The following is a 12,403-nucleotide window of genomic DNA, read 5'->3' as shown; positions in this document are numbered from 1 at the left end:
TAGTAGTAGTAGTAGTAGTAGTAGTAGTAGTAGTAGTAGTAGTAGTAGTAGTAGTAGTAGTAGTAGTAGTAGTAGTAGTAGTAGTAGTAGTAGTAGTAGTAGTAGTAGTAGTAGTAGTAGTAGTAGTAGTAGTAGTAGTAGTAGTAGTAGTAGTAGTAGTAGTAGTAGTAGTAGTAGTAGTAATAATAATAATAATAAAGAAAGAGAAGAAGAAGAAGATGATGAGAACTTTGAGATGGAATATTAATGTAACGATTAAACAATGATAATAACAAATGTCAAGGTTAGAGGTTCCACTAATGGTATATCAAACAAGTATAGTATAAACTCTTATTATTGAATTGGAAACCACACACAAAGGAGGTTCCAATCAGATTATATATTGTTAACATGATTACATTAGTCATCTTATTCAATTAATGCTAATACTTGTAAATCTCGTCAAGCATTCATGATTATAACTTATGTTAACAACAAATCAAGTTCCTTTCATAGCTCAGGTGTCGGTTATACCATACATTATGGGCTATGAAAGTGCCAAGCATTTGTTGTACCAAGTGTTATACAACATAAATCAAGATTAGTCATTTAACAAGCAAAGTATTAAAGAGTGAACAAGATAGCAAATATAAAACATGTTAGTATCAAACATTAAAGTCCATATTAAGTTTACATTATACTTATTCTTACACCATTAGTGTAACCTTTTCACCTTGACATAATTAACTTAGCTAGACATAATGAAAGAAAGCAAAATAGATAAACAAAATAAGAACATAAAAGTTAACTAAGTAAAGGAAAGGAAATGAAAGGCATAAACTTAATATTAATGAAAACAAAGCATAAAAAATACAAAGAGAGAAAGGAAGAGCATGATCTTGATCTGAACACCAAGATGCCTAAATGCATGGCAAATGCCTCCTTTTATAGGCCAAAAATGGGAACTATTGATTTGATGACTAATTGATAAGTGGGTGACCAACTTTTGACTTGGTGACAATCCTTATCTTCTCTTGTCTGCCCAAAACGTCATTGATAACGTCAAAATTGGAGCCAGTTGTAAACATGAAAGTTGTAGGCAATTGTCTCAGCTTTCTTGTGTAAAAATTTCAGCTCATTTGGACTTCTAGAACTCCAGATATGGCCAAAATACCGAACAGTGCTCGGGCTGGAAGACAGATTCGGGCTTCTTTGTTGTTGCTACAATTTGGACTTGATAATGGCCTTTTTAGATCTTGGGCTCCATATGAAAGTTGTAGGCCTATGTCTTACCTTTCCATCCATATAAATTGGACCTAAATCTGAGATCTGTAGCTCCAGATATGACCCAATTACCGAACAGTGTTCCGGTTTGGATTGCACCGACATCTCTTTTCTAAGTTTGGCCATCTCTTTGCCTTTGCAATTTAAGTTCTTCAAGTCATCAATCAATCCTTTCATTTATGTGATAGGCATGCATTTAAAATAAATATTTACCACAAATTAAAGGTATCTTATATTATTAGATATATTATTATAAAACATGCTTTAGTTAAGGAGTTATTGATACTTCAAGTGCACAATGATGATATAAAACCTTGATAAAAATGCACTTTTAAGTACTAATCACACCCCCCAACCAGCTTATTACTAGTCCCTAGTAATCAAAACGTTAAAATAGAAAAACAATTTGCAAATTCCACAAAGCAAGGTATTCATCATTTAACTTCCATTAATCTATCCACACAAACAAACTCTCATTAAATTTATATACTTACTTAATACCTCTTAACAACATATTCCTAAACTTTTCTTTTGTGCTCAATGTATCAACACATAATTATGGGGCTTTTCTTGGAAGAAAACAAAATTTTTGTTCTAATATTTAAGGTTAACTTCCTTGGGTTCGGATTATTATTTTTGTCTTTTTTTTCTTTTTTTTTAAATATATATACATATAATTTAAAAACACCATGCATCTTAAACCCATGTAACGAGCTTTCAGCTAATGATTCCCAAACCAGTTGGTCTTAGGGTATTAGGTGTTGAGACGCCCCTACGAGCTTAGTAACTCGGGTCGCAGATACTGATATGTAGATTGTGCAATGTTTGATTCCCTTAAGTTTTTCTCCTTAACCCATGTAACAAGCGTTGAGCCAATAACTCCCAAGTCAGTTGACTTTAGCATATTAGGTGTTAAAACACTCATTCGGGCTTAATTGCTTAGGTTAGGGAGGCTATGAAACCAAACTTATCTATATTTTTATTATTATCATTTTTTTTCTTTTTTATTTTTAATTATATACTATCCCTTTCCCTTAGTTGTTACCTTTAGCAAAAGAACATAAATAATGTAATAATCCAATATGCAACCCACAATCATATGTTAAAGTGTGTGTGTGTAAATTAAGGTTTAAGAATATATGTTAAATAAGTATATGAGCAGAATTAAGTGATAACAATGCGAGAGTTTCTAAATAAAATGATGATATAAAACCATATCAGCCTTTTTTATTTCAAGAAGTATTATGATAGACCTTGTTACGAATGATTACTAAGATGCCTCTCAAGAGTCATAAAAGTTCTCCTTACTCTACTATCATAGTAACAACAATTTTGCACATGCTTTATGAAATAGAAAACATAGTTTTTTTTTAGCTACTACCCTCCCCCCCCAACTAAAACAAGACATTGTCCTCAATGTTTAAAGGTAAAAAGATAGAGTATAAAAGATATCACCTGAAATAACAAACGTTGACAAACCTGAAATACACTGAAACAAATATAAGAAACAACAAAACACAATAATAAAACCAAAAGACACAAAGATTCACAAATGAAGGCTCAAATTGTTCTTCCAATGATGTCCCCTTGTGCTAAAGTTTCAGGGATGACCCCTAAAACTTGACTACCTCCTAAAAATGCAGCTATTGACACCCTCCCATTAACCCAAGACTGCCTCCCCCATACACTAAATGAATCTTTCTCTCATCTAGCACTTGACCAAGATGATTTGCTGATTCTAAAAACTCTTTTTCTTTCCTAGGACTAGATCCACCAAAAACACAAATATTTCTTATATGATGACCTGAGGAACTTGTCATTTCTACACACTTCTGTATTTGTTGAATGTATGTGTTGAGTAGAAATGAAAGGAAGAAAGAGAGGATTTTATAGATGAAAAATTAGAAAGGCAATCATACCACCTATATGTAGGCCAGTTAGAGTCACACACACACACTCTCTCTTTATTTATTTATTTATTTATTTACTTTTGAAAAAGCATGTGTATGTATAGGCAGTTGTGATTGTGGCTCACATCTTCCCTTGGTTTTACATCCAAGAACGGCTTAAACGCCTTCTATGGGTCGAAGATAGGCTTCCTATCCAGTTTTCTTAAAAACTGGCAAACAGGATCTTTTTTAGTCAGATTCCCAAGACTAAGTCGATCATGTTCTTTATGAAATAGTGGCCATAAATCATGAATTGCACAATGCACATCTCCACTAGGATGCGTCTCAAGAGTCAATAGAAGATTATCTAAAGACTCCTTACTCAGGCCATCCTTAATGAATTGTATTTTATCTTCACAGTTTATAGATACCATTCCTAAAGAATGACATTGCGTATTATAAGTCCATCTAGCACATCGATGACAGACTTTCAATTGTTTTGCACAACGTTTCTTTATAAAAGTGCTTTTACCTGTTCCAAGCATGTGTGAAATGAAGGAGTTAGAGGACTCACTTGATAATCGGACCTTTGCTTCAATCAACCAGCGAATATCTTTAGGAATTCTATAATTCATTAACAATCTCAATCTTGCACATCTAGCACGGTAAATTTTTGTAATCGCATTCTGAGCCAGAGTGGGAAAATACTTTTTCAATTTTTCAAGATTAGTGTCTATTTTCAAATGCGAATTGGAAGAGAGATTCAAAGAATTGCACAAATATATACACAGATATCCGTTATTGTGGGAAACTGATAAGGGGTGGCAACTTTGTGTGTGATTCCATATTTCTTCATTAAAGACTCAAATGGCTTGTTGCAAAAATGTGTTCTGCCATCACTTATTATGGCTCGAGGGACTCCAAATCGACTCAAAATATTTTCTTTCAAAAACTTTATCATTGTTTTGTGATCATTGTTTCGACTTAGAATTGCCTCTATCCATTTTGAAACATAATCTACTGTGACTAATATGTATAAGAAACCAAATGATGGAGGCAATAGACCCATGAAATCTATACCCCAGCAGTCAAAGATCTCAATGATAATAATAGGATTTAAAGGCATCATGTGATGTTTTGAAATAGATCCCAACTTTTGACAATTTTTACAAGACTTGCAGAATGCATGTGAGTCTTTGAACATGGTGGGCCAATAAAATCCACTTTGTAAGATTTTTGCAGTTGTCTTTCTTGACGAGAAATGGCCCCCACATGCCTCAAAATGACAAAATTTAATGACACTACTTACCTCATTGTCAGGAATGCATCTTCGAAATATTTGATCAGGATAATATTTGAATAAATAAGGGTCATCCCAATAAAAGTTCTTCACTTCGTTCAAGAACTTTCTTTTATCTTGGGTACTCCAATGAGCTGGCAATTTTCCTGAAACAAGAAAATTGACAATATTAGCAAACCAAGGCATTGTAGAGACAGAAAGTAAAGATTCATCGGGAAAGTAGTCATCAATTGGTGTAATGTCAGTTTTCGAATCTGTTATCAATCTTGACAAGTGATCTGCGACAACATTTTCGCTGCCTTTCTTATCTTTGATTGTGATATCAAATTCTTGAAGCAACAAAATCCAGCGCACCAATCTAGCCTTAGAATCTTTCTTAGAAAGAAGATATTTCAATGCTGCATGATCACCAAAAACAACAACAGGTGAGCTAACAAGATAAGACCTGAATTTTTCACATGCAAATACTACTGCAAGTAATTCTTTTTCAGTGGTGGTATAATTCATTTGAGCACTATTTAAATTTTTACTTGCATAGTAAATTATATAAGGTTTCTTATCTTTTCTTTATCCCAAAACAGCACCTACGGTATAATCACTAGCATCACACATTATTTCAAAAGGTAATGACCAATCAGGAGGTTGAATGATAGGAGCACAAGTAAGCAAGTTTTTAAGTTTAACAAAGGCTTCTTCACAATGTTCAGTCCATTCAAAAATAGTATCCTTTGTTAGAAGGTTACTTAAAGGCTTAGATATTACACTAAAATCTTTGATGAACCTTCTATAAAAACCAGCATGTCCTAGGAATGATCTAACATCTTTAAGAGATTTTGGTGTTGGCAAGTTTGCAATTAACTCGATTTTAGATTTGTCAACCTCAATTCCTTTTGATGAAACAATGTGACCAAGTACGATGCCATTTGTTACCATAAAATGACATTTTTCCCAATTCAACATAAGATTCTTTTCTTCACACCTGGTCAAAAACTTTCCTAAGTTAGTCATACAATCATCAAATGAATCGCTAAAAACAGAAAAATCATCCATGAAAATCTCAAGAAAATATTCAACCATATCACTAAATATACTAAGCATGCATCTTTGAAATGTGGCTGGTGCATTACATAATCCAAAAGGCATCCTTCAATATGCAAAAGTACCAAATGGACATGTGAAAGTAGTCTTCTCTTGATCTTCCATTACAATTGCAATTTGGTTGTAACCCGAATAGCCATCTAGGAAACAATAAAATTCATGACCTACAACTCTTTCTAGGATTTGATCCATGAAAGGTAAAGGAATATGATCTTTTCTAGTCATTGAATTAAGTTTCCTATAGTCAATGCACATGCGCCAACCAGTAACAGTTCTAGTGGAAATTAACTCATTGTTCTCATTTGTTATCACAGTGACTCCAGACTTTTTGGGTACAACTTGGGTAGGACTTACCCATTTGCTGCCAAAAATAGGATAAATGATTTCATTATCTAGAAGCTTAATGACTTCATTTTTCACTACTTCTTTCATATTAGGATTTAGCCTTCGTTGCATTTCTCTAAAGGGTTTAGCATTTTTCTCTAAATAAATTCTGTGTACAAATCAAATGACTAATTCCTTTTATATCAGTTGTGGTCCATCCTAATGCATTTTTGTGCATTTTCAAAGTTTGTAATAACTTACCTTCTTGATGTGCATTAATTTTGGAAGAGATTATTACCGGAAAAGTTACATTTTCTCCCAAAAATGAGTATTTGAGACTACATGGCAATGGCTTCAAATCAGGTTTTGGTGGTTGAACACTTGAAGGTATGGACTTAATTGATCGTGGTGGCAATTCCTCAATTTATGGCCTCCAATTACTTGTCTTTGATTCTTCCTCAAAAATAAATCATTTGTAAATCATCAGATTCATCAATCTCAATTTCATTGGAAGTGGTTGGAAATTGATCATGAATTAATTTTTCAGTAAAGTCCACTTCCTGTAAATCATTATCATCTCTAGGTTGCTTGCAAATGTTAAAAATATTCATCTCCAATGTCATGTTTCTAAATGATAGCTTCATCAGTCCATTCCTATAATTAATCAATGCGTTAGAAGTTGCAAGAAATGGTTGTCCTAAAATAACAGGAAATGAATTACATACTTCAACAGGTTGTGTGTCCAAGACAATAAAATCCATAGGATAAATGAATTTATCGACTTGTACTAACACATCTTCAATTATTCCTCTAGGCACTTTTATAGATCTAACGGCAAGTAAAAGAGTTATAGAAGTTGGTTTTAACCCACCTAGATTGAGACTTTGAAAAACTGAATATGGAAGTAAATTCACACTAGCACCAAGATCAAGTAAGGCTCTTTCAATTTTATGCTCTCCAATAAAGCAAGAAATTGTAGGGCAACCAATGTCTTTATTTTTCAAAGCATTATTGTTCTGAAGAATAACACTTACTTGTTTGGCTAGAAAGGCTTTCTTTTTCACATTTAGTTTCCTCTTCACAGTGCATAGATCTTTCAAAAATTTAGCATAGGAAGGAACCTGTTTAATAGCATCCAGCAAAGGTATATTGATCCTTACCTGTTTGAAAGTTTCAAAAATTTCAGAGTTGTGATTGACTTTCCTTTGTTTGGTCATGGCTTGAGGAAATGGAAGTGCTGGCGGAGAATCAGTCTTTTCTTTGCAATTTTCAGATTCAACCTTTTCCTTACCATTAGAGATTGACTCATCTTTTTCATAAGGTTCAAGAGAGGGTTTTTTAATAACCTTATCACTGCGTAGAGTAGTGACTGATTTGACTTGATCCATGTGTTGGCTTCCGGAACTACTTGCATTTGTATTGTATTGCCCCTTGGAATTTTATTGTGGTTGAGATGGAAACTTACCTTTCTCTTGGAAACTGAGAGCAGATGTTAATTTTGTAAGAGTATCTTTAAAATCTGTCATGTTTTGAGCAAGTTGAGTATTGATTGTCTCCTGCTTTTCAATGAATGCATGCAATGTTTCCTCAAGATTTCTTCCAAGAGGTGGAGCATAAGGAGGTGCATATCCATGAGAATTTTGGAAATTATGGTGTGCTTGAAATGGTGGTTGTGAAGTTTGTGCATTGTTGTTGTCACTCTTCCAACTAAAATTTGGGTGATTTCTCCAACCAGAGTTGTATGTTTGTGAGTATGGGTTGCGATTAGCCCTTTGGAAACTGTTTAAAGCATGGGCTTGTTCATGGAGACATTTCTTAAAAGAAGGAAAGTTAGACAATCATTGGTTGAGTGTTCATTTGTTTCACAGATTTGACATACAATGTTTTCAACAGATTTTAATTTACTACTCTTTTTTAATTCTAGTGCCTCGACTTTTCTAACTAAACATGCAAACTTGGCTTGAAGGTCATGATCTTCCGTAAGGTTGTACATACCTCCATTAGATGTATGAGGTTGAGTTTTACTCGGTGTCTCATAAGTACCCGCGGTGTCCCAATTTTGAGCATTTTCAGCTAACAAGTCTAAGTACTCCATTGCACATTAATTCAACCATTTGCCTATCTCTAGGTGTTAACCCTTCATAGAAATGTGAAACCAATCTCCATGTTTCAAAACCATGATGAGGGCAAGTACTAAGCAAGTCTCGATACCTATCCCAACATTAGTAAAATGTTTCTCCTGGTTTTTGAGTGAAAGTGGTGATTTGTCTTTTAAAAGAGTTTGTTCTATGAGATAGGAAAAACTTTTTTAAAAACTATTGTTGCATTTCATCCCAAGCACGAATGGATCCTGGTCTCAAATTTTGTAGCCATGTTTTAGCTTTATCTTTTAATGAAATAGGATAAAGCTTTAATCTGAAGGTGTTCATGCTACAATTTAAACTATTATATGTGTTGTAGACCTCCTCAAATTCCCTTAAATGCAAGTATGGATTTTCTAAATCTAAGCCATGAAAAAAAGGAAAAAGTTGAATAATGTCTGGTTTAAAATTAAAATGAGATGCATCAGGAGGAAAAACTATGCATGATGGTGCACTTGTTCTTGTGGGATTCATGTGGTGTCTAAGTGTTCTAGCACGGTTATTCTCATTATTCTCATTATAAAGTGATTGATTATCTTCTTCAACCATATTTTCTGAAAATGATGAGGATACCCTACAAAGTCTACCACTTGATATACATGACCACACTCTTATACACGTGTAGGAATAGAATAAAAGGAAAAAGAAAACAAATGAAGAAGAAACAAGAGAAAAGAAACAAAGTTATATACAAGAAAAGTGAAAAAAGAAAATAAAATATATATTATAATTTATACAAAACTTACCTCCCTGGCAACGGCGCCGAAAACTTGACACGACCAAAAGATTGATGTCTTCTCCCAAGTGCAGGAGTGTTGAAGTAATAAATAACCCGGCAAGACCGGGGTCGAACCATAGGGAGGTTAATTGTACAAATTATAAACAACAATTCTAAACTACAACAATAGTAACAATAACAACAACAATAATAATAGTAGCAATAATAATACTAGTAGTAGTAGTAGTAGTAGTAGTAGTAGTAGTAATAATAACAATAATAAAGAAGAAGAAGAAAGGTTGATGAGAACTTTGAGATGGAAAATTAACATAAGGATTAAATAATGATAACAAACAATGTCAAGGTTAGAGGATCCACTAATGGTATGTCAAAAAAGTATAGTATAAACTCTTATTATTGAATTGGAAACCACACACAAAGGAGGTTCCAATCAGATTATATATTGTTAACATGATTACATTAGTCATCTTATTCAATTAATGCGAATACTTGTAAATCTCGTCAAGCATTCATGATTATAACTTATGTTAACAACAAATCAAGTTCCTTTCATAGCTCAGGTGTCGGTTATACCATACATTATGGGCTATGAAAGTGCCAAGCATTTGTTGTACCAAATGTTATACAACATAAATCAAGATTAGTCATTTAACAAGCAAAGTATTAAAAAGTGAACAAGATAACAAATATAAATTTAACATGCAAAGTATTAAAGAGTGAACAAGATAACAAATAGAAAACATGTTAGTATCAAACATTAAAGTCCATATTAACTTTATTTTATACTTATTCTTACACCATTAGTGTAACCTTTTCACCTTGACATAACTAACTTAGCTAGACATAATGAAAGAAAGCAAAATAGATAAACAAAATAAGAACATAAAAGTTAACTAAGTAAAGGAAAGGAAATGAAAGGCATAAACTTGATATTAATGAAACCAAAGCATAAACATTATAAAAAATACAAAGAGAGAAAGCAAGAGCATGATCTTGATCTGGACATCAAGATCCTAAATGCATGGAAAATGCCTCCTTTTATAGGCCAAAATTGGGAACTATTGATTTGATGACTAATTGATAAGTCGGTGACCAACTCTTGACTTGGTGACAATGCTTATCTTCTCTTGTCTGCCAAAACTGTCATTGATAACGTCAAATTTAGAGCCACTTGAAAACATGAAAGTTGTAGGAATTTGTCTCAGATTTCTTGTGTAAAACCTTCAGCTCATTTGGACTTCTAAAACTCCAGATATGGCTAAAATACTGAACAGTGCTTGGGCTGGAGGACAAATTCAGACTTCTTTGTTATTGCTACAATTTGGACTTGAAAATGGCCTTTTTAGATCTTGGGCTCCATATGAAAGTTGTATGCCTATGTCTTACCTTTCCATCCATATAAAGTAGATCTAAATTTGAGATCTATAGTTCTAGATATGATCCAATTACAGAAGAGTATTCCGGTTTGGATTGCACCGACATCTCTTCTCTAAGTTTGACCATCTCTTTATCCATGCAATTTAAGTTCTTCAAGTCATCAATCAATCCTTTCATTTATGTGATAGGCCTGCATTAAAAATAGACATTTACCACAAATTATAGGTATCTTATATTATTAGATACATTATTATAAAACATATTTTAGTTAAGGAGTTATTGATACTTTATCTTATATTATTAGATATATTATTATAAAACATGCTTTAGTTAAGGAGCTATTGATACTTCAAGTGCAAAATAATGATATAAAACCTTGAAAAAAATGCATCTTTAAGTACTAATCATGAATTTACTTCCATATTCAGTTTTTCAAAGTCCCAATCTAGGTGAGTTAAAACCAATTTCTATATCTCTTTTACTTGCCGATAGATCTGTAAAAGTGCTTTGAGGAATAATTGAAAATGTGTTAGTACAAGTCGATAAATTCATTTATCCTGTGGATTTTATTGTCTTGGACACACAACCTTTGAAGCATGTAATTCATTTCCTCTTATTTTAGGACGTTCGTTTCTTACAACTTCTAATGCATTGATTAATTATACGAATTGAGTGATGAAGTTATCATTTGAAAATATGGCATTAAAGATGAATATTTTCAACATTTGCATGCAACCTAGAGATAATAATGAATTACAAGAAGTAAATCATATTGAGGAATAAGTTTATGATCAACTTAAATCTACTTTAAGTGAAAATGCGTTAGATGAATCTGAAGATTTGTAAATGATTTAATTTCAGGAAGAGATCACGGATGAAAAACACACTGAAAATATTAATGTAGATCTTTTATCAAAAGTGACAATAGATTCGATATTTGACATCACACCAATTAATGGTTACTTTCCTAGCGAATCCTTACTTTCTCTTAGTCTAATGCCTTGATATGATAAAATTCTCAATTTTCTTGCTTCAAGATTTTTGCCAGCTCACTAGAGTACAGAAGACAAAAGAAAATTTTTGAGCGACGTGCAAAACTTTTATTGTGATGACCCTAACTTATTTAAATATTATCCTGATCAAATATTTTAAAGATGCATTCTTGACAATGAGGTAAGTAGTGTCATTAAACTTTGTCATTCTGAAGCATTTGGGAGTCATTTCTTGTAAAAAAAGATAGTAGCAAAAATTTTTCAAAATGAATTTTATTGGCCCACCATGTTCAGGGACACGCATGCATTCTACAAAACTTGTGAAAATTGTAAAAAAGTTGATACTGGTCAAAAAGTTTTGTTTTATAATTCTCGACTCCATTTATTCCCTAGAGAGCTAAGATCAAGATGGAGCAGTCCATTTATTGAGAAATATGTGTATCCTTATGGGGCTTTTGATATTGAGAATCCAAAGAATGATAATATTTTTAAGATAAATGAACATCGTTTGAAAGCTTACTTAGATAATTTTCCTAGTGAAAATGAATCCACTAGTTTAAATGATCCTATAGATAAAGGTTGATTATTTTGTTTTTCTCATATTGTTTTTGTATTTTTATTGTGACTCTTGGTTTGCTAGTCTCTCTCACCCCGATTAAATGGCGGATAATGGTACTCCGTAACTTTTAAGTAGGTTCTTTTAGTTTTCCATGATAACTAATATCTGTGTATATGTTTGTTCAATTGCTTATTCCTTCTCTTCTCTTTGCATCTCTTTTCCACTTCTCATCTTAAAAAATGGACACCACTCTTGAAAAATTAAAAAAGTATTTTCCCGCTTTGCCTCAAAATGCAATTACAAAAATTTACCGAGTTAGGTGTGCAAGATTGAGGTTGTTAATAAACCATAAAATTCTTGAAATATTCAAGTTTACAAACTCTCGCATTACTATCACTTAATTCTGCTCATATCCTCATTTAACATGTATTCTTAAACCTTAGTTTTCACACACACACTTTAACATATGATTGTGGGTTACACATTGGATTATTATATTAGTTTTCTTTTCTTAAAGGTAACAACCAAGGGAAAAAATAGTATATAATTTGAAAAAAAATAAAATAAAAAAGAAAAAATAATGATGATAATAAAAATGTAGATAAGTTTGGTTTTGCAGCCTCCTTAACCTAAGCAATTAAGCCTGAATGGGTGTTTTAACACTTAATACCTTAAAGTCAACTGACTTGGAAGCTATAAGTGCAATGCTTGTTACATAGGT

The sequence above is a fragment of the Populus euphratica genome, unplaced genomic scaffold (genome assembly GCF_000495115.2).
Source record: "Populus euphratica unplaced genomic scaffold, PopEup_1.0 scaffold826.1, whole genome shotgun sequence".
Lineage (NCBI taxonomy): Eukaryota > Viridiplantae > Streptophyta > Magnoliopsida > Malpighiales > Salicaceae > Populus > Populus euphratica.
This window is presented reverse-complemented; position numbering follows the sequence as displayed.